General features: G+C 35.8%; 2 protein-coding genes across 3 annotated transcripts in view; both read right to left on the bottom strand.

Annotated features, from left to right (window-relative positions):
- The window catches only part of SMYD3 (SET and MYND domain containing 3), a 367,678-nt gene that overhangs the window by 264,413 nt on the left and 81,624 nt on the right, over window positions 1-21,641 (bottom strand). The window lies entirely within an intron of this gene.
- The window catches only part of TFB2M (transcription factor B2, mitochondrial), a 103,573-nt gene continuing 97,243 nt past the window's right edge, over window positions 15,312-21,641 (bottom strand). The window contains exon 9 of the transcript XR_008840037.1: window positions 15,312-15,323. The gene's annotated coding sequence lies outside the window, so the exon portion shown is untranslated. The remainder of the gene's footprint in view (window positions 15,324-21,641) is intronic.

Below are 21,641 nucleotides of genomic sequence, written 5' to 3'. Positions count from 1 at the left end.
ATTTTATTTACCTACTTCAAACTTTGAAATTGAGAAGGAGGAAGGTGGCAGCTTTATTATCTTTCATATTTTTAGATTTCACAGCTTTCACCACTGAAACTAGCCCACAGATTTGGTGCACAGTGAATTCTGTCAGTTTTTCAATTTTTATTTGATTGCCTGTAGAAGGAGGCATAGCAGTGCCTTTTCAGCTCACACCACACATGCTTTTTATTTCCCTTTATTAGTAACCTAGAATGGGGGGAAAAAAGTGGAAATGGATAAAATAAAATAAAAATGGCAGTAATACTTGAAGACAAAAGTTATTGCAGTGTGCAGGACCAGAGAATGCAATAAGGCACTACAGAACATACTAAATGAACTACTAAAGCAAAAGCAAAATATAATCTATGTTGATGAATGCAAGTAAGTGAGAAAGATGACCATCCAAATTATCAACTCAAGAAATTCAGAGAGAAGTGGTAGAGCAAAAAATAAATCAGCTTATCAGCAGTTGTAATTAAGGAATAACAAAGATGAATAAGGAATAGTATGGCAATGCATGTGGATTAAAATATGAAGGATATCACTGAATTATTGGATTAAAGAGGAGAGTAAGAAAATCATACTCAATCATATGAATGAAAACCAAATCATAGCTCTAACCTTTGGAAAAAAAGCATATGACATTGTGAATAGTGTAGAAACCAGCTGTGAACTGCTCATAATGCAGGAATTAAAAAATTGTAGAGAACACTCAAAAGACAGTCCATTCAAAATAGATAAATCAAATACTCTTCCCAAATTATGAGTTTAAAACTCATTTCCACCAAAAAGTAAGTTAAAAAATCTTAACATATTTCAAGGCAGAAATGGATACTCTGGCATTTGTCAGTAATACCATTACAATTTCAAATTAATTTCTAGGAGACATGTTAATCTTACTCAAATCAATTTTTCCTCAAATCAAATAAATTACTTGGGAAAATAAGTTCAAATATCTGCCTATTAAACCCTTATCTATGCTTCTAACAATGTGGCTAGAGTTGATTACCTCTGGAATTTAGTGACTGCTGTAGACAGTTGCCATATCTAAATTAATTGGCTCTTGCTATGATTCAGACACCTGTTTCCATGCTTCCTGCAGGACCTCCAACAGCTCAGAGGTAGAAAGCAAAGGAAGAGATGCCAAAAAATCTGATTTCCTACCTTTAGCAGAAGTAAGTTTCTTCCAAATGCCTCCATAAATTTCAGAACAGCTAGATATTTTATCTGTTTCATTCTTTCAAAGCACAAACACTTTCTAAAATGTTTATTAGAGATGGCATTACAAAGATAAGTGATCAGAGAAGAAGTTGAAAGGGCACCAGTTCATTCTGGAAAAAACAATCTGCACACCCTCACTGCAGTTTAGGAATAGGAGCTCATTAACAGTGTTTTACCTTGAAGTGCTGGAGTATGTTTGTGGACAGCTACTGTGGAGCAGTTAACAACAACCTACTTGGTTCTGAGTCCTTACACTCTCAGCTTGAAACAACTCACTGAGGTTTGACATTCCTTGTTGGTTGAGTTCTTTTCTTTTCCTTCCTTTGTAAGATGAAACTCAATTTGATATTTCAGCTTCAAAAACATCATGAGAAAATGAAGATATTTTCATTAGCTGACATACCTCTCTAGTGAATCAAACTTCAGTAGAAGAGTTTAATCCAGGCTACTGTACATCATCAGCATTCAAATGCACCAGTTTGAAATTAGCATTAAAATTATTTGTTAAGCTCAGGGAAAGATAACTTGATTTGAATAAAACAATGCCATGTAGTTCATACTGATTTAGCTCATATCAACCTTAAACAAGTCCAGATGTATTCAAGTAAGATTTTTCACTAGTTTACCTAAAGCAATTTTTAGCTAAATTGAACAAATTCTGCGCTTTTGCTTTTTTTAATAAAATGACTACAGAAGGAAAGCTGGCACCTTCGGACTTTTCAAAATGACAATGATGATCTTAATGTAATAGTTCTGAAAGAATTCAAAAGGAAAAGAAATTCAATATTCTCTAGTGTAATATACTTGGAAAACCTATGAACTGGCATAAAGCAGAGAGAGATAAGAATGAACTAAAATGCCTTCAGTGTACCTGATCAATAATGCTTTAGTCTGTTTTCTTATTAACCAGCATACAGATCATTATTTCTAGCAATCCCTTTGATCTGTCTCTGGTCTGCAAATGCTGCTGCATAGAAAATACTAGATTACATTACTATTATTATAATTTATTATCACTATTATTATTATTACTATTTAATTTATATTCATTTTTATGAGCTTGTTTCTCTTCTTTCCTCACATATTCATATAGCTGGGTAAAGAACTGAGCAAGCCAGTGGATTTCTCCTATTAATTTAATCTAATATTAGAAATAACAAATTTATATTATCAGCATAGTGAACAAATTGATATAATCAGTGTAGTGACTGGCCTAGAAGATTTGACTTTGATTTGTCTCTCTTTGTAGGAAATATGGGCAAATGCTGAAAAACATAAGGTCATCCAAATTATTGCTAGCAAGAAAACAGTGTCCTATTGATTTTCTTCTGAAGACCTCCCCTAATGCAATTTAGAATATTCCTCCAGCACAAAGAAATGTCATCCTTTCCCATAATGTCTATACTTTTTCACTGTTGCACATTTTACATACACAGAAAAATTGACTTTGCTTTTACCTTAGAAATAAAACTACCATAAAACTAAATGTTTAGCCACATTAAGCACCAAATGATAAACTGAAGCTAAAAAGAACACATCACTTGTACAGCTTCATATTAATGAAGTCCTCTTTCTTACCAGTTTAGCAGGGAGGGAAATAAATACACTCTTCAGAGGGCAAAAAGCTATTCAAAGCACAGATTTCTATAAAGGCTTTTTCTTTCAATAAGGACTTTAACCCAAATGCTGTATAGTGTGTCAGCATCTCTCCTGTAGTTGCTGCACCTTGTAGTTTTGGATACTATTATTACTGTCTCACTTCTATTACACTTAAGAATGATATGACTGGCATGCAGAATGCCTAGATAGTAAATTTCTTTTCATTTTAAAAGAGCCAAATTTAAATCACTAGTTTAGGCATCATCTTAAACTGGAGAGGAAAGCCAAGTCTAATAATTTGACTTCTATATATTTTGCTTAATGAAGTTGCTTAATGAGCATTAGAAGTCATAATATAAGACTGTATTACAGACAATACAGATAGATAGATAAGGCTGTGCAGAGCAAGGGACAAAACATAGCTACTTAAACCATTAGGTCCAAAACCATCCTAAATATAGTGTAAAAAATGCATGCTGAATGTTTTCAGCCATTAGACAAATCTCCTGAGAACTTATTTTTGCCTACCTTTGGCTTGACCTTATGAAAATATGAGTTTCTCTGACCCACAGAATAAGCTGAGTCGGAAGAGACCCATAAAGATCATCAAGTCCAGCTCCTGGCCTTGCACAGGACCTTCCCAAGAATCACATCATGTGCCTCAGAGTATTATCCAAGCATTTCTTGAACTCTGTCAGGCTGGTGCTGTGACCACTTCCCTGGGGAGCTGTTCCAGTGCCCAGCCACTCTCTGGATGAAGAACCTTTTCCTAATATCCAGCCTAAACCTGCCCTGACACAGCTTCAGCCCATTCTCTCAGTTCCAGTCACTGGTCACAACAGAGAAGAAACCCACTTCTAACCCTCCTCTTTCTTGACTCAAATCACAGCTGGAAACCTCAGGACCTCACTGAATTCCTGGCTCCTCTTGAGACCATACCTGCTCTGAAATGAAGAATGAACTGCTCACTGGAAGTTATGTCAATAGAGTTAATCAAGATTACTTCTGAAAGCTGAAGATCCATAGATGTTGCTTTTTTTAGAGATGAATTCAAAAGTCAGGATGCTTTCTTAACCTGCCAGTCACAGAACAGAACAACTGCTGAAAATCCTATCTGAAACCCACTGTTTCTAAGCATCCATCTTCATTGTTTCTAGATGCTCTTCTACCCAGTGTGTTTTCTAATCTTTCTGTTGTCCTCCACTTGAGCAGGAATTGCTGAAGTCTATTTCATGGGAGAAGCTATGGAATAACTGAATATTCATATTAATATGCAACACCATTGCTCTACCTACATGTATGGGGTCGTTTCTCACATATTTTGTTTTATTCTTGTATGAAAGACCACTTGACAATATTGAGGTGGAAATATTGACAATATTGGATGGAAAATACCTTCAGCATTCTGGCCTACTAGTTTTCCTTTAGGCCATTTCATTCAACATTTTCATCAGCATATAGTTCCCTCGCATTTTTGAGAGAAGCTCACAGTGCATCATTTCAACAATTCAAACATTATCTATGTAGTAAGAATTTTATCCACTAAATCAATGCTTTCTTAGCTCCCTGTTAAGATGAATTCTCTGGCTTCTGGCCAAAATATAACTGATAAAGGTTGAGAAATGAAACTTTATTAGCTCATTTATATTTATATTGCTCTCAACGTTCTTGAAGTAAATTAGGGAATCTAAATACCCTTCATGGGAAGAAGCCCTTACTTATTCAAAGGACAGCTAGCAGTCAAGAAAAGGTTTTGTCCTTTGTAGAGGACAAAATGGACAGCCACAAATAGCTCTGAGCAAGCAATCCTGCTTCTAAGATTTAAGGAAAGATGAAGACACAGTATGTGAGGATAGACCTTGAAAGGCTGGTGCCCAGTATATTTGAGTGCAGGAGAATAACTGAGGAAGGAAGTGGTAAAATACTGTGGAAAATGAGAAATCTGCTCAATTTTTTGTGTTCAAGGCTTCAACTGCCTAGAAAGAATAATGACTCAAAACCTGTGTCCGAGACTCATAGATTCATCTCAGGCAAACTAGATTGGTGGGAAAAGTGATTTTTTGTTGTCTGTCTGGGGGGAAAAAAACCACAGGTGGCAATGCAGACAGGTAAACACATGGAATCATATATGAGGCACTTTGAATTGTGACAGCTCAAAAGGGACAGCTGAGAACAACAGCTCCCAGCTACTTTTAGACAAAGATTTATCATCACACTACTCTCTAATTTAGGAAGGAAAATGGCACTCAACACTTGTAGCATTCTGTAAGCATTAGCAATCTTGCAACAAGTAGTTTTTCACAAATTGCCTAAAGCTAACTTTGTAATGGAAAGCCAGCCAACAGGTGCATAATTGAGTGTAGGTTTTTAAAGGAATACAGTTTGTCCCCAAATGTTCAAAATTAATTTATTCCTTGCTGTATCAAACTTGACACAAGATCATTTAAAAGAATATTATATTCTAATGGGAAAACATTTCCTTTTGAAGTATTTAAAAGCTCAGTGAATAAATAAGTATTCTAACTCATGACCTCTCTCCAGAGAAAACATGGCCAAGTCACTACGACCTTTGAGAAACATAAACATGGGCAGAAGTACCTAAGGTTTGTAACTGAAGTCCCAAAGTTTGGAAAATCTTGAACCAACTTTAGATGCCAAAGTCAAAATTACTACAGAAAAATCTCTGACAAATGATGACAAATAGAAACAGAAGATAGGTCCTTGCCCTGAATTTCCATGTAATCTAATTAGATATATTTTAGTAATCCCTAAAGTCATACCCACTTCAGTTACATAATATGCAGAATGTGCTGGAGTGGAATTGGAAGAACAGAAAACAGCAGGAGGAAGACACAGTTTTCAAAGGAGATTAAAAATAAATCAAGACAAATTAAAACTGTTATATATGCTTCTCCTGCTACAAATAGTAATAAAATTTTCCAATAATATGATGTTATTCCAGTCTTTCAATCTTGAAATTTATTATGTTGTTTCAGTCTTGACTGGGCAACAAGTTTGAATAAAAACTCCAATTTTTGAGTGTTCTCAATGTGTGTTTAGTCTTCTAGTTTATTTTTATACTTTACTTAAAAAACCTTGTAACCCTAGCCTCAGGTACCTCCTTATGTTGCATCAATTATGTCATTAAAACTAGTATTTGACTTAATTTGAACTTTACTTGTGAAAGAGTGATCAAATACAAACTGAGAATTTCTACAGGTGTCACTATCGAGCTAACAAGAAAGTTAAAAGAGATATGCTGTCATTTACTTTTTCCTGGAATGCAAGAATCTAAAAATGGATGCACCCAGGTAGTTCTACAAATGCAGCACACATCAAAGTGGCAAAAACTGCAAACAGAAGACAAAGCCAGATAACTGCAGAAAAAAAGCAACTGCACAGAAAATATAAAGCTGACAGTAACTCTCTCTATCAGACACTTTTTTATGGTTTTTCCCTACTTCATCTTCCTTCAGCTCTCTATTTTGTATGTTAGACATGTTTGCCTTAATGAATAGCTATGGCCAGAGGTGATCTCAGGCAAACACTAGAAATTCAGAAGCAGACCAGTGGTTCTAAAGAAGTCAGTGCAGGCTTCTTTATGGGAGGAAGGAAGGTGGGAGGGATGTGAAAGGTTCAGGTGATGGGTAAGCTCTATGCATATACCAGTACTCCTGTCTTTGAAGAACTTGACCTGAAATCTTTCATGTACCTACCTAAGGTTCAAATTTTTCAGTTTAAATATGAGATATCACAGAAATCAGTCATTTTTCATATTCTATTGTTTCTATGCTTTTTTTTTTTTTTGTAATGAAGATACACTTTTTTTGCAAAGTGTCAAATACACCGTTCACTTACTCTTAAAGGATAAAATACTGTGGGAAATCAGCAAAACTTCAGAAAAGGTTATTCATTCATTGACTTTTAAAAAAGGATTCAAAAATCCAAATCCAGTAGGAATAGCAAACCCTGTTTTAGTCACTCTCTTCCAAGTTATATACACTGTTTATTTGTAGTCTGATTATACAAGCTTCAAATTTGTTCTAGCTCCTCAAGTGTACAGTACTGCCATTTCAATTTCCATTGGTGCTAAACTGACCCCTGCTGGCATGATTTGATGTTGTTGAATTTTTTAAAAGATTTCTGAAGATGAAAACAATTTTTTAATGATACCCAAAAGCGTGCTAATGCATTTCCTTGCACAAATCTTTGTACCACAAGGAACTAAAAAAATTAGTTTCTGAAATTACCTAGAAAGAAGCAATGAGAGTATGGGGAGCAAAGTAGAAAGGAGACATAAGATTATGTGGCTACTCAGCAAGTCTGTGCATGAGATTTTCTCCCCCATCTTAAAACGACAAAAACTCTTCCTAAGAAAATTATGCCACAACAAAAATACTTTATAATATTAATATAGTCACACATTTTTGAACTTGCATTAATTGAGGGTTAAGTTACTTGATTTTTTGGGGGGGTTAGTATAATGTTAACAGAAAGTGTTGAAACTGATGGTTTTTCTTGCAGATTTTTTTCTCTCTATTAGGTTATTTTTTTTTTCTCATAGAATGCAAATATGAGGATGCACTGGAGTACTAAAATCCCCCTTGCCCCCCCTTCCATCCCCCTCCACCCCCTCATGGATCCCATTACTTAATTTTCTCATAAATATAAATTTGAAGGGAAAGTTGAGTTTTTGGACTTGGCCCAAGCTTCAGCATCTCATGGAAATAAAACTATTCATCAGGAGAAAAGTCATGCAAAAGTTGGAAAAAGCACTGTCATATTTTCCTAAAGGTCTTGAAAGTGCTTCTGTTATATGATCTAATTGCACTTCTTCATTTCTAATTCTACCAAGTTTCCTTTTTTGCTATGCCCTGTCTGCTAAATGGCAGCCTCTGGGATGGACAGAAAAGAAAATCCCAGCTAATACAAGGTCTCTTCTCATGTATGTGTATATAGGTTGGCCCTTTTTTAAAATAAATGTAAATAAATGGTATCTAATTCATTCTATATGCCCATAATCAACATCATCACCATGATGAAACAAACATGACAATATGTGTGTGCTTCATATGTGTTTTGGCACAGAAAATTCCTCACACAAACTGATTCCACAAAGAGCAGAACTCACAAGGTCTCCTTGGCTTTCATTCACAATTATCAATTATCAATTATCTTGTGCCTGCTACTACATTGTTGTGGCCATATCCTTAGTGAAGGCACTAAGGAGTCTCTTGCCTTCTCACCTACGTATCATATTCCCTGAGGAAAACAAGTCAAAATCAAATGTGACTTGAAAATAAAGATCACAAAGAAGGAAAAAGGAAGTTACAAAAGAGAAGAGCTAAAAAGCAACATGTTTTATTTTGGAGGGGTTTTTAGGACAGAATAATTAGAAAGTGGCCTTACAGCATAAAGAAACTGAAAACATTGAATAAACTGCATTGGGAAAATAGGGTCAAAATCCACCCTGTGTTTTAGAGCACGTGTTTTTTCTTGATCCTTTCAAAACAAACTCGGTCATTTCCCTCATACAATAGTTCAGTCCTTTCAATTGCTGTTGAAGCATGCAAAGCTATATATGCTTGTAAAGAAAATATTGAAAATACCAAGATAGAGGATGAATTTTAATTTAATAGACAATACAAACTAAAATTCTCCAAAAACATTTTTAGGAAAACTAGAAACAGGAGAAGTTTTATCCCACCAGGCTCAGAGTACATTACTCTAGAACACACGTGCACACATCTCCCCAGTAACTGATAAGCAAACTGTTCTTCACATGTTTGAGTGTCACATACACATGTGTGAAAATAAAATTATAAAAAACTTCAAGAATATATCTGAAATATCTGGAGAGTTCAGACTGATGAAGTGTCATTTGTGAACATGCACATATTTTAGATAAAGCAAGATCAGCAGTCCTGATAAGCAACAATTGCCTGAGTATTTATAACATTCCCAGGCAGAGTCTACAAAATATAATCACAACACTATAAACTATTTTTAAAAAAACTCTTCATACTTTTGTTGTTATCTTTATGTAATGATGTAGGTTTGGACATTCTGAAATATTATTTGCTCTTATTTAGTATTTAAAAATATTAAGATTGACATCAGTGAATTAATACTTATACAAGGAAATTATATGATTAAATTATTAGGATGATCTAAAAATCTTAGCTTAAATGAGGATTTTTTTTAATTTTCATTTTTAATATGGATACAAATGCTATCAAGGCTGTGTATTAGTCTACACACAGGGGGGAAAAAACCTATGTTTTTTAGTTGGAAGAGAAATATTATAAAAAGCAACAAAAATATTACTTCAAGTATGGAAATGAAGTGCTCCCTATGTCCACAGAGTTGCATTCCCTTCCTTCCTACTGAAATCAAAACAAAGCTTCAAGTGTAACTATTTAATGAAAAGGGGAAAAAAATCCTAATAATTGTTTCTGGCTACACATGTATTCCCATCCACCACTTTGCAAGTTGCACCAAACAGAATTTGTCATTTGTTTGCAAAGTGTGCAGAAGTACTGAGAACATGAAAGAGGTTCAGATTTACATCCTGTTTTGATGAAGGGACAGGACCCAAGAACTGCCCCTTGACTAGACCAGGCTGTCTGAAAAAATTCTTCTGGGGATTATACAAAGAAGCACATGCCTTTCATGCATATGCTAGGGGGTTGTTTTCTGCAATATCATAATCCAAATTAATGGAGAATAGTGACAAAACCTATGACCTTTTAAAATTGTATAATATAAACTCGCTGCTGTCACTTCCCAGCTGTAAATTTCTTCCGGCCATGTGTCAACCTTATTTCAACAAGGCAAATATAATATATTTCTAAGCATTCAAGTGGAACTGTATGTAGTATGTGACAAGAAAATGAGTTAAGAGCACTCTAAAGTAAACTACCGCAGCTGAAGAAAAAAACCCACAAAATAAGAGAGAAAGTATAATGCAAAGTACACTGTTAAAAAAAAGTCTCCCCCACCAAAACTCAATTTCAGGTTAAAATCTTGAACAAGCAAAAAATTAAAGACAGAGTAACCCAATAAGTAAGAGGTTAGTCAGCAAGAATTCCCTCATGTATTATTGATTTTTTCAATATACTCAACAAATAGATTTCTGCCTCAGTTTTTTCATCTGAGCAATATATGCAAAATACTGAAGGAGTCAATAACAATGAAAAATTAAACAGGAACATTTTAAAGGCACAAAAAAATATCTCAAATAATTCAACAGTAAAAACAGTGTAATATATTTCCTCTCTGTCATCTTCCATCTTCTAGTAATCATTCACAAATTTTAAAAAGTTGAAGACTAAATATATACATAAGAACACAGGACCATATAAAAGGGCACTGAGCTGAATTAGATAAACACAATAATTCTGCTTATGAGAAGGAAATGCAATTTCAGCTGATTAGCTGAGAAGGCAAGTCTTCTCCCTTATTCACTCAGTTGCATCTGATCTTAAACACCTTGCTGGAATAGGTCAGCTTTATTCCTCAGAAGGATGAACTGTTCTAAAGCAAACACAAGCTTAGGTTGCCCATATTCTGACTCAGAAGCCAGGGCTGCCTTAGCACTGAGTCCCAGCTTACCAACCCCACCCAGGGAACGGCTCAGGGTTCATTCCAGGGAACTTCCATGCCTCCCATGTGGCTCCTGACAGCTTTACAGGAGTACATTCAAAGCTGCCTGCGAAACACTGGACCAAAATGCTCAGTCATCTCTTCAGAAAGGGTAATTTTGCTTAGGGTATCAAGGAAACTTTAGTCAAATTAGGTTATTTTTAACAAAGCAAGCAGAGCACCCTTCACTGGACTTTTAGAAGAGGACTACTTGTGTTAAACAGTTCCTTAATAAACTGTGCCACTGTTTCTACTTCTGAATATATATAAAATACAGCAATCATACAGAATTGGTAACTGAAATTGAATGTTTTGTTCTGTAAAAGGTATTAACTTGTTCACAGCAGTGCTGATTTGCATTTAGCCAGAAATACTAGACCACTTGTTTGGAGGCCACTAGGAGTGTAGGGGGCCCATGGCATCTGGGTCTCTTTATGAGCTGGGTCCTGCTTATTTATATGTGGACTTCAGCTCAATTTCAGATAAGGTAATTTCCTAAATTAAGATGAATAAATAAAGATTCATCAAAAACTGCAGCAGTCTTCTTTAAAGATGACAAGAAAGGTAGATGAATGCTGAGAAAGTTGGATCACTACCACATTAAAAATATGCAAATATTTTGCTGACAGAGTTGATAAGAGCTGTTAAAATAGCTTAGTCAGCACAAATGTCCATATGCCTGGACCACTGAGTACAACCACAATTTGCACATACAGCATGGGTAATCTATCTTACTGCAAACTGAGCAGACAAAAACATTTTTGACAAGAAACAATACACCACACTCCTTATAAGAAGTCAACACAGCTACTTCACTGAATAAGTTATCTGGATTTGGGGATTTTATGGATGCCGACAGATTCTGCTTCAAAAAGTCTTTTTCACCTTTCTCACAATTATAGTTTCTGGTGTTGATCTGGCATGATGACTGCCACATCTCCTTTCAATACCAAAGACTAAATCTTCAGCAGACCAAATCTAATAAGAGAATCAGGTTTTGGGTGGGGTTCCTCTTGTTTTCTTTCTAATGGAAAAGGCTGATCTGTGAATTTATAATTTCTGCCTGTAGAAGTTTGTTTAGCTTCCACAGGTACATCAGTTTGTTAGTCACAGGACTATCAGCAGAAAGAATGCAAATTTGGGGGCAGCCTTTCAAAATATTCAGTCAACTGGTACATATAAATAGCTAACATAGAATTTTAAACTGCACATAATAGATAAATGCTTTCTTGCAGTTCAAAACAGCATATCAAGATGACTAAATTTTAAGAAAACTGTAGGTGTTTTTTTTTTCTTTTGTTTTGCTTAATAGAAAAAGAATACTTGAGTAGTGGATAAAGGAAAAGGTTCTCAGCAGCTCCAGATAGATCTTGGGCCCTTGAAGTTATTAGCTGTTCTTAGAGGCTCATTATTCTTCCATATCAGTTTTAGCTGATATTTTCAAAGCAGATTGTCACATTTAGGCTTTTTTTTTTTTTCCTTTTTTAAAGATCAGGAATTTGGAAGTGGAGAGAAATAAAATATTTAAGCAATAATATCTCAAAACAATTGGGGGCTGACAGAAATATTTTCTTTTGCCCATAAGGGAAAAGAAATCAAATTATTTTGTTGGGTTACTGTAACACTTCTGCACCTTAAAGCAATAATAAAATTTGTTAGATGTGTCTAAAAATTATTCACCAGAAACCAAATTTATAAGACTTAAAAGAAATATCAGAATAAAAGATTTCAGTACCAATTTCTTAGAGCTGAACCATCTTCTAGTTTAGCTCCAAACATTCATTAGTCTCTCAACTTCTTTGTGCAACTGAAATGGTATTTGTCACTTTTGGAGTAACTGGCTTTTCATGTCACCTTCCTTAATTTACTTGCCTTGTAGTTTTTGAAAACATAGAAATATGTTGATATATTTGTGCAAAGAAGCTACTGCAACTGATTCAGTGAATCTGTACTGATCAGGACCATTGTTAAGATCCAAGTAATACTGAAAATGCACAAGAGATCCCATGTTTCAGTTTATATTTCTACTACACCTTGTTGCTGAAAGACAGGCAGATCAAATCAGAAAGTCTAAGTACTTCATACCAGCAAAAAATGGACTAAAGGAAACTCAATCTCTTGTTAAAAATCCCAAACCCTATAGATGAAAAATGTAATTCAAATTCTTCCCTGTTGCAATGGCTTTTCCAAAAATGGAAATACATGAAAGACATCCTTAGCTTAACTACTGATTAAAGATATGATGCAGAAACTGCAGTGAGGCAAACTTATCTCTGTTATGATGCTGCCAAAATTGTTTTTACCTTCTATAAATATACTCTTCAATTTAATTATAATAAGAATGATGTTAAGCCTCTTCTCTTTTATCTGAGGGTTTTTACTGCCAAAGGCTTTTAGTGTTAACAAGAAAATACCTATATGGTTGCTAAGAGAAATTAGACAAAATATCACCAAAGAGCCCAATAAAGGAGTTGACATATATAAACCTCAGACATTGTGATTCTGGGAGCACTTGACAGCATTGAAATATGCAGCAGCAGACCCTGGGGTCATGATACTCACTCTACCTGTAAAATTAAAAGATTTTGACCTTGACACAAAGGCGGGATAAAGGCACCAGCCCCAGACAGTTGGATTCCCTGGACAGCAAAGATAAATTGTGAGACAATCACGAGGTGTGCCAAACGGGAAGGAGGAAAGGACACGAGGGATCTGAATTCATAAAGGCTGAACAAAGACAAAGTTCAAAGAAAGCACAGAGATTTAAAAAATGGCTCTCCTAAAGTATTTTACAAACAAAGTTAATTTTTGCATTTAAAGATGCACTTTTTAACCGACAGCTTTTCTCAGCTTTCAAATAGATTTTTTAAAGATTTGAAATGGCATTTTTAAATGCATCAAGGCATTGAGTCTTTATAACTCAAACCATGCTGACTGAACACACACTACATAGGAAGTAAATTGAGTAAGTGTTTTGGAGAAGGATGGCCTAACAGAAATGTACTAAGCAATGCTACCACTTCCATGTGAAACCAGCAAGAAACATCTCTCCTATATTTACCACCCCTCTTGTTGGAGCCACATCATATATCACCTCAGCTCTTGCCACCTTCCCAGTTTTTCTTATTTTCCCCCCAGCTTTTCCTATTTCCTGTCTTTTATTTTCCAACACCCTCAATCATAACATAGGTAGCTCCTCTTACTATCCATTTTTTGCACTCTATGCTCTGGTTTTTCTTTTCTCCTCCTTAGACCACTCTCTAGTTTATGTTTCCCCTACAACAGTCACTTGCATTTTGTACCTGGGAAGCAGTCTTTCCAAATGCTTACACAAATCCTTCTCTCTTTGTCAGGCTCTCTGTTACTGGTCTTCATTTCAGTGTGCCCTCCTCCTGCTTTGCTGCCTGACTTTAAAAAAAAAAATTCTTGAAGCAAAATACTAAATGTACTTGAAATATGGTAGCTCATACAGTCTGTTCAAAGACCAGTCAGGGCTGCAGCACCTCAGTGAATGTGACACCTGCGATCTACCTTTGTACTGAAATTGCTTTGCTCTGCAAAACTCCCAGTTCCACTTTATAACACAACATATAACATAGTCATTCCTTATTTTCTTCCAAACTCTTCCCTGACACAGAAATGCCCATACTAGCCTCGTGGCATGTTGAGTACACAGACGCATTTTCAATTCCCAAGATATGTGGTGGGAATGAAGAAAAAGGGAGTGAGAAAGGTCAGCTAAAGTCCACTGCAGGCAGATTCCAAAAAACACACCAGAAGAGCAAAAGGCATGTTAAAAAATAAAACCATTTATTTTTGCACTTCTTTCCTAAGTTGCAATTATCTCACTTCTAAGCCTGTGCCATAATTCTTCATACTTGGGTTTGGCAAAAAATACAGGGGAGGATCAAGTTCTGTGCCACTGTGGTCTCCTTTGAATGAGAAGAAATTAGAGTTATGCTGGAGTAACTAATCTGCATTTCTTCTGTGTGAAAATAGTTGTGAAATCAGCAGCTATCAGAAGAGGCCATGCTCCTACCTCTCTTAAAAGCAAAGCAAAGCAAAGCAAAGCACAGCTCCTGACTTCTTTCTGTTTCCTACACCTGAGGGAGCTCCTCCTCTTCCTGCTTAATTGTGAAGAAATGAATGACTAAATGGAATATAACCAGTGGGCATGCAGGAGCAAGTGTCAACAGAACCTACAGAGAAAGAGAAGAAGCACTACCATCACCAAGCAGCCCTTCTTTAGCTACACACTTCTTGATACTTGGAAGGAAATCATTATGCCTCTTGTTCTGCTGTGTTTTAGCCATCTCTCTCTTCACAACATGTTTTATACACAGGATTATGCAAGTGTACATGTCGATTTTTATAAATCCAATGGTCTGCTTCAGCTATTCAGGCTTTGCAACCTCTTACATACACTTTCAACACTGCTCAAAATAGAACAATGAACTGACTTAACTACACTATAGCTTCATTTCTATTAAATTGTTACATGGTGTAAATTGCAGTTGAGGAGTCTGCAATAGCTCTGGTTACTGTAATCCATGGAGAGTGTCCATGATTTTCAATACCAGATTATGCTTGAACACAGAATAAAAGTTTTAAATGCAAAAACTCAGAACAACCAGTCAGGAAATTCTGAAAAGGGGGAATGTAGAAGAGAAACATATGTTTATGTTGACCTAAGAACCTTAGAATATTTTCTTTGAGTTAGAAGAGCACATGACACAATGTGGGGGAAGACAAGAGACCAACATTTCTAGCAGTTCAGGAACCAAGAGGAACTTCTCCCTTCCTTTAGTACATTCACCCCATACCAGGAAATCAGGCTTAACATTTATGACTTGCCAAAAGGCTAATGTTACTGCAGAGTCACAGTAATATATTAAGATGCTGTGCTAGAAAGACTCAGGAACACAACCTTTCTTATAGTCCTGGTAAATTACTCTGAACAGTCTTGGTAACTAATAATTTCCACTGTTAGTTGCAAGAAAATTGATGTTTTTCTGAGGAATCAGAGTGCAATACTAGAATTTGAAAAAAAAAAACACAAAAAACACCTACTTAATACCATTCATTGTACCAAAGTATGCAGATTCCATCTCTAAAAATTACAGACTACAAAATGTGTGCACAATCCCAATTCCTGCAGCTGAAAAATTCAGGAAGTAAAATGCATTACATCTCAGGATGACTATATATTGAAATAAACCATCAATGTCTCAGACTGCTGGTCCAGTGACTTTATGATAGATAGATAAATTGATGTCATTCTAGCAGGACAGATGTGATGAACAGCAGCTTCATAACAGATGACCCTTTGCTATCAGACCAATTACAAGAAATGCTGAACCAGTAGCACAACAGGAGCTAAGGTGTTCCAGCCATGTGAAACAACAAATCCCTTCTCTCTTCTCAGCTGGAGGAGTGCAGCCCAGGCTCATTAGCTGTTGATAAAATGAAGATTCATCAAGCAAAAGGAATCTCACTTCATCATAGGCAACTGCTTCTGTTAAAATGGAGTTAAGTGTAATTTATTGTTCTCAGAAAATGGAAGGCAGCATCATAATGCAAACATTATTTTGTTAAATTCTTAATGTATTGTTTTGTTCTAAAATCCATGCTTAATGCCTTGGTTTTTCTGGCCACTAAACAGCACCACAGATAAGTACAATGGCATGTAACAGTCTACTATGAAAAATCCTACAGGCAGAACTTATCAGAACAAGTCAGTGAGGAAAAAAGCTGCTTTTATCATTATCTTTTCTGCAAGAGGCAAAGGTTTGCATTGCCTATTTTATGTTTGCCAGCAAATTGACATTTAATATTTCACTAATTCTTCCTCCATCAGATAAGTTTCTTGGCAAAAAAAAAGTGATACTTTCTCATCTTTAAATGTCAAAAATACATTTACTTTTTGGCTTGCAAACACTACAGACACATAAAATCCAACCATAGAGGGTAACACAATCTCTCTAGGATTAATTATGCTTTTAATTAAATTAAAAGATTCCTCCTTACGTGACCTCCATATCAGTCCCATATGCATGTTATCTCTTCCCAGGCTTGTCTCAGAGGGCAACAGACTCCCCATTACAGAGCTGGATCATTTTGCCTTTTGTTGCATTTGCCAGGAGGCTGTTTGGAATTTAATTCTTGTCCCTATTTATGAATTATAACTTCAAGAACAGTTGTTCGTATGACAAATATTCTATGAATTTGAAATTTTACTGCAACAGTTATTGCAGGAGAAAAGAAATTGATTAGATTTTTGTCTTGTACCCTATTTTTGAAGACAAGTACAATCTGCCTTATAATTAAATTTCATGTGCCCAAAACAAACTATTGTATCTGAATACTAAATACTCTAGACATCTAATTTAAAACATACACAAACATCTGCATATGTATTGTATGTACCAAATTTTTGAGAGGCTAAATATTCCTGGGGGGTAACAGCAAGCCAAGTAAATTTATACTGGGAGGAAAATAAAACAAAAATAAAAAGCAGGCATCCAGTGGATACAAAAGAAGAGACAAACTGCAGTGGCATGCAGTGCTGCATACACATCAGGTTAAAAGAAAAAAATATTGCTCATTAATCATCTTCTGTAGTAGAGGCTAAATAAAATAAAATAAACAAACCCACCAAACTGAATTAGGTATGGTCTGATTAAAAAAGCAAAGCACATGGTGGAATATAAAAGCAATGTAAAGGGGTCCTTACATGAAAGCAGGTTTGTAATACAATTCTAGATAACATCCCTTTCCCTTTTCCTCTCTGAGCAGTCACAGCAGCAGCATTCGTTTCTTACAAGGCTGTCACAAAAAATGAGGGACTGGAAATCAAGCTGCTGCACAATGATGAAACAGAAGATAGATTCCTGACAAGTAGCAATCTTTCAGACCTTACCAGTGTTTGTTGAAAGAAAACAAATGGGAATAGGTCAACTCTTTCCCCATGCACTTTAGCACAGCCTCACTCACATTTAGTTTTGGCTTGACACAGTTTTATCACAGGTGACTGAACTGGATTGTGGGAAGTGGCACCCATCTCTCAGGAAAACCTAAAAAGCACATTATATTAGCTCTCTGCAGAGGTCAGCAAGGCACTGGCTCATGATAAATTAACCACTGGGAAGTGTACTAACAGTATGAAGGACAAGGAGTGCTCCTCTGGGCTGGCCATCACACCCCCTTTCTGGAGGGCAGCCAAACCCACAGAAAATGTGCAGTCCAGCACCACCAACACAGGTTCCATGTGCAATGAGCAAGGGTTGGATGGTACAGCTTCTTCCACAGATAGCAGTGAAGAGGCATGAAATATGACCCTTTGATTTAATTTTCAAGAATGACCTCTTATTGGTTAAAAAAACAGCTTGATACCAGGATGAATGAAAGCCCTCACCAGTTTTTAACTTATCCAGGAAATTTCTGTTGGCAATAGAGGAGTGTCAGGGTAGTAGGAAGGAAAGTAGCATAGCCTTGTTAGGGTCAGAAGGATGATCCAGAGCACTAACCTCAGCTCCAGGCAAGGTTATGGAAGAGATTGTCCTGAGTGCCCTTACACATACTGGACAACCAGGGGATCAAGCCCAGCCAACATGGATTTACAAATGGAAGTTCCTGTTGACCAACCTGATCTCCTTCTGTGAAAAAATTGACTTAATGCTCAAAAGTCTCTTCCAACCTTGATGATTCTGATTACTGCAGAAGGCCTGGTCCAAATACTTCTTAATATATTTCTCAGCTGGAAAAATCTGGAGAGCAATATATAATTAGAAAGAAAAAAAAAAAAAACCTTCAAGGCAGAAAACCCTGATACATGAAACCTAACCCTCTCTAGACAAGCCCCACCATTCAGGTAACTGCATTTACTGTTCTGAGCACTAACAAGCCTATGTACCCCTCAAGAACAACTAACAAATATTACAAATAGAACATACAATTATCACAAAATTATGCCCTAGAGACAACATATAGAAAACTAATGAATTTAAGAGGATTGATTCTGATACCTAAGATTACTTAATTTTAGAATTAATTTTAAGATGGAATGTGAAGTACTGCTTCCTGGAAAGAAGAGTTTTGGTAATATATTCAGTATTCCTCATTTCAAATTCTTGTTCAGGACTTTTTACAACCTTCTTCATCCAAGCTGTCAAAGCCCAACAGCTTCCCCTGCAATGGCTATTCCTATCCAAAGAAGTGACTCACATTTTAATCTAATGTGCTGAACAGGTGTCTAACAGAGTGGCATTTTCTCCTTACACCATTAATTACCTCTGCATTTTGACTGAAATGGGGCAGAGTCCCACTGGTGTGTTTTTCTAATATGTCTATCACTCTTGCATGAAGATGCCACCTGCATACTGAAAATCAACATGACTTGAACAACAAAGGCAAAACATCTCCTCCCTCCCTGTCATTGATTTGTTCTACTCTATGGGAGAAAGCATCTAATCAGGCCTTTTCCAGGAATGACAATCACTATTCTGCAATTCTTTTACTGGAAGAGCTTATCACTAAGACAAGAGGCTGTGATGATCCTGGAAACAATGGAACTCCACTAATTCTTGAGCTCAATGTTTAAGGAGTCCCCTTCTTACCCTCCTGGTATTGGGAGGTGTTCAGGCTAGATCCTGCCCATATTTACCACGTGTATCACACAGGCAGCAAGGAAAATAAGACTTCAAGAAATATGATTTCACCCTGCTACACATTTTTAGTTGAGGATTGCTGCCATAAATCAGATCTTTTCATGGACCAGTGAAAACTGCTGTAACAGACTCTATAACATGAACTATTTTCAAAGCTAAGAGAAAGTCAGAAAGTTCTTGTATAAAAATTTATTTTTTAGTCCAAAGGTCATTTCAATACTGAAGTGCCATCTGTTCATGTTGCATAGAAACTTTTTTTTAATCATTGCATATTTTAAAATTAATGCTATCATGGGAAAAACAACAAATGAATAACAGTTGAAAATACAAATTTTAAATATTGTATAAACAATTATGAGGTGCTGTTTTATAGAAAAATGTAAACTATTTTTAAATTGGATTGAAAAATGTTGTTGGTTTGGGATTTTTTAATTCAGAAATTTGACTGTTTCCAAATTTCCAAATCAGCTTCCCACCAAGCTTGAGATGACCCCAGAATACAGTAGCAAGCCATGGAAGGGACAGACATGGATGACTCTAAACTTTAAATAAATACATATACAGAAGTATAGAAAGAAGCCATAACACTTTTTTAGACTGGGAAGAAGTGGAAAAAACCCACTCTGTGACCCTTACGACCATCTGAATATCTGGTAGCAGTAACTGCAACCCAAAAGAACAAGATATATCTTGGTTGGCAACCAGAGAAAGTTGCTTTAAATGTGGGGAAGAGGGGAAAATCAACATACCTCCCATTATCCATCCAAGTGATTTTCCATCCCAATGGAAAATTCTGCCAGTTTTCAAAAATAGAGCTTGTCTTTGGACAAACCTCTGACTTCTGTATACAATAGCATGATTTGGAAAGCAACATAAAAGCTAGGGAATTATGAGTTAAACACTGTTTATGTATTAACAGCAGTCAATCTGCTTTCTCCATAAGGCTTCCAGAGGATCCCTGATGGACTGTCATCACCATACAAATTTCATTTGATTCTGATCTATTTTGGTAAATAATTAAAATACTTTCTTGAAAGTCATTCTAACCTTATCAGAATATGGGGTAATGTACTACTACACTAGAAGATTTCTTAGAGCAAAGAAAATCTAAAACTAGTCTCAAACAAAGAAAATCTAAAACTAGTTTCAAAAAAAAGTCTTCCCAGTCCAAATCTGAAGTCTTTTCCTTTTTGTATCAAAATGCAGCCCTTCTCTACTTTACAATATCTCAGGGCTACAGCAACATTTCCCATTCCAGCTAAAAGAAGAGCAAGTAAACACATTACTTTTTAATGTAAGAGAGGTATGAAAAGAGTAGTACCAGAAAAGGTAAACATAATAAGGGGTTGGTTTTCTTTTTTATTTTCTTTCTTCTTTTTTAACATCTTCCACAGAGTGAGTTATCCCAACATCCTGTTATATAAATTGCAATGGTTTCTCACAATTTACTTGTGAATACATTTCTTAACCTCTTTATTTACAGATTTTCCCTCAATCACCACAGAAATAAATGGCTGAAGTGAATGCATACACTTACTCTCATATACTTCTATAGCTATAGTTTGCTGCTCACCCAAGTTTTATTTCTAGGGTAAGTAACACTATTTTTAAAATTACCTCTGTCTGCTAAGGCAGAAGTGACCTGGTCTCACTCCTAATATGCTCATGAAATTTCACCCAGAAGCAGCACTCAACCATAGCAGAGCCAAATTACTGAAGTTCTCATTACATTCTAGCTGGTGCAGAGTCATGGTTGATATATGAGTCCGTCACTCTCAGCATTGATTTGCAGAGCTCTCTGAATGTCCCTCAGCAGTTCAGTCCCCTTAAAACATTTTTCTCTTCTCTCTACCATACATCATAAGTCCAAATGTCAAATCTTATTTCAATTTCTTTGCTACATTTAAAATATTCAGCAGGTAAATCATTATGTTTTAGTTATGCATCTCCTTGCCTTTAAAAAGGAAAAACAACCCAAATCATGGGAACTAAAAGAAGACTAGAGAAACAACTAAAGCAGTAATATATGACTTTCATGACTGCCATAATGGAGAATGTTAAAGAAAAATATTGCAGATATATTTTGCTGATGTGTATTGGTTAAGCAAAGACTTTCTTGTGTCCCATTGTAGGCATTGCTCATGTGAGCAGTCTGGGGGTGAAGGTCATTGAATCTTTCACTAAACTTGAGCTCTTCATGCTCTCTAGTTCTCCTCTCTGAGTAGATTTACACAGATTGTAATTGCATCATCTGCAGGTAAAACACACACACAAAAGAATAAGCCTCTTTTTTCTTTCAAGATCCAGCATCTTAAAGAACAGTGCTTTATTATGTATATTCATTAACACAACATATTAAATCATAAGATAATTTTTTTACAAAAGTATAGCATGTAAATTCACATGAACAATGAAGGACTTAATAAAAGTTCCTTCTAACAGAAACTGCATGAGTTTAATTCTACATAAAACAAGTTAAGATGAATA

Source organism: Oenanthe melanoleuca, chromosome 3 (assembly GCF_029582105.1).
Source record: "Oenanthe melanoleuca isolate GR-GAL-2019-014 chromosome 3, OMel1.0, whole genome shotgun sequence".
Lineage (NCBI taxonomy): Eukaryota > Metazoa > Chordata > Aves > Passeriformes > Muscicapidae > Oenanthe > Oenanthe melanoleuca.
This window is presented reverse-complemented; position numbering and strand designations above follow the sequence as displayed.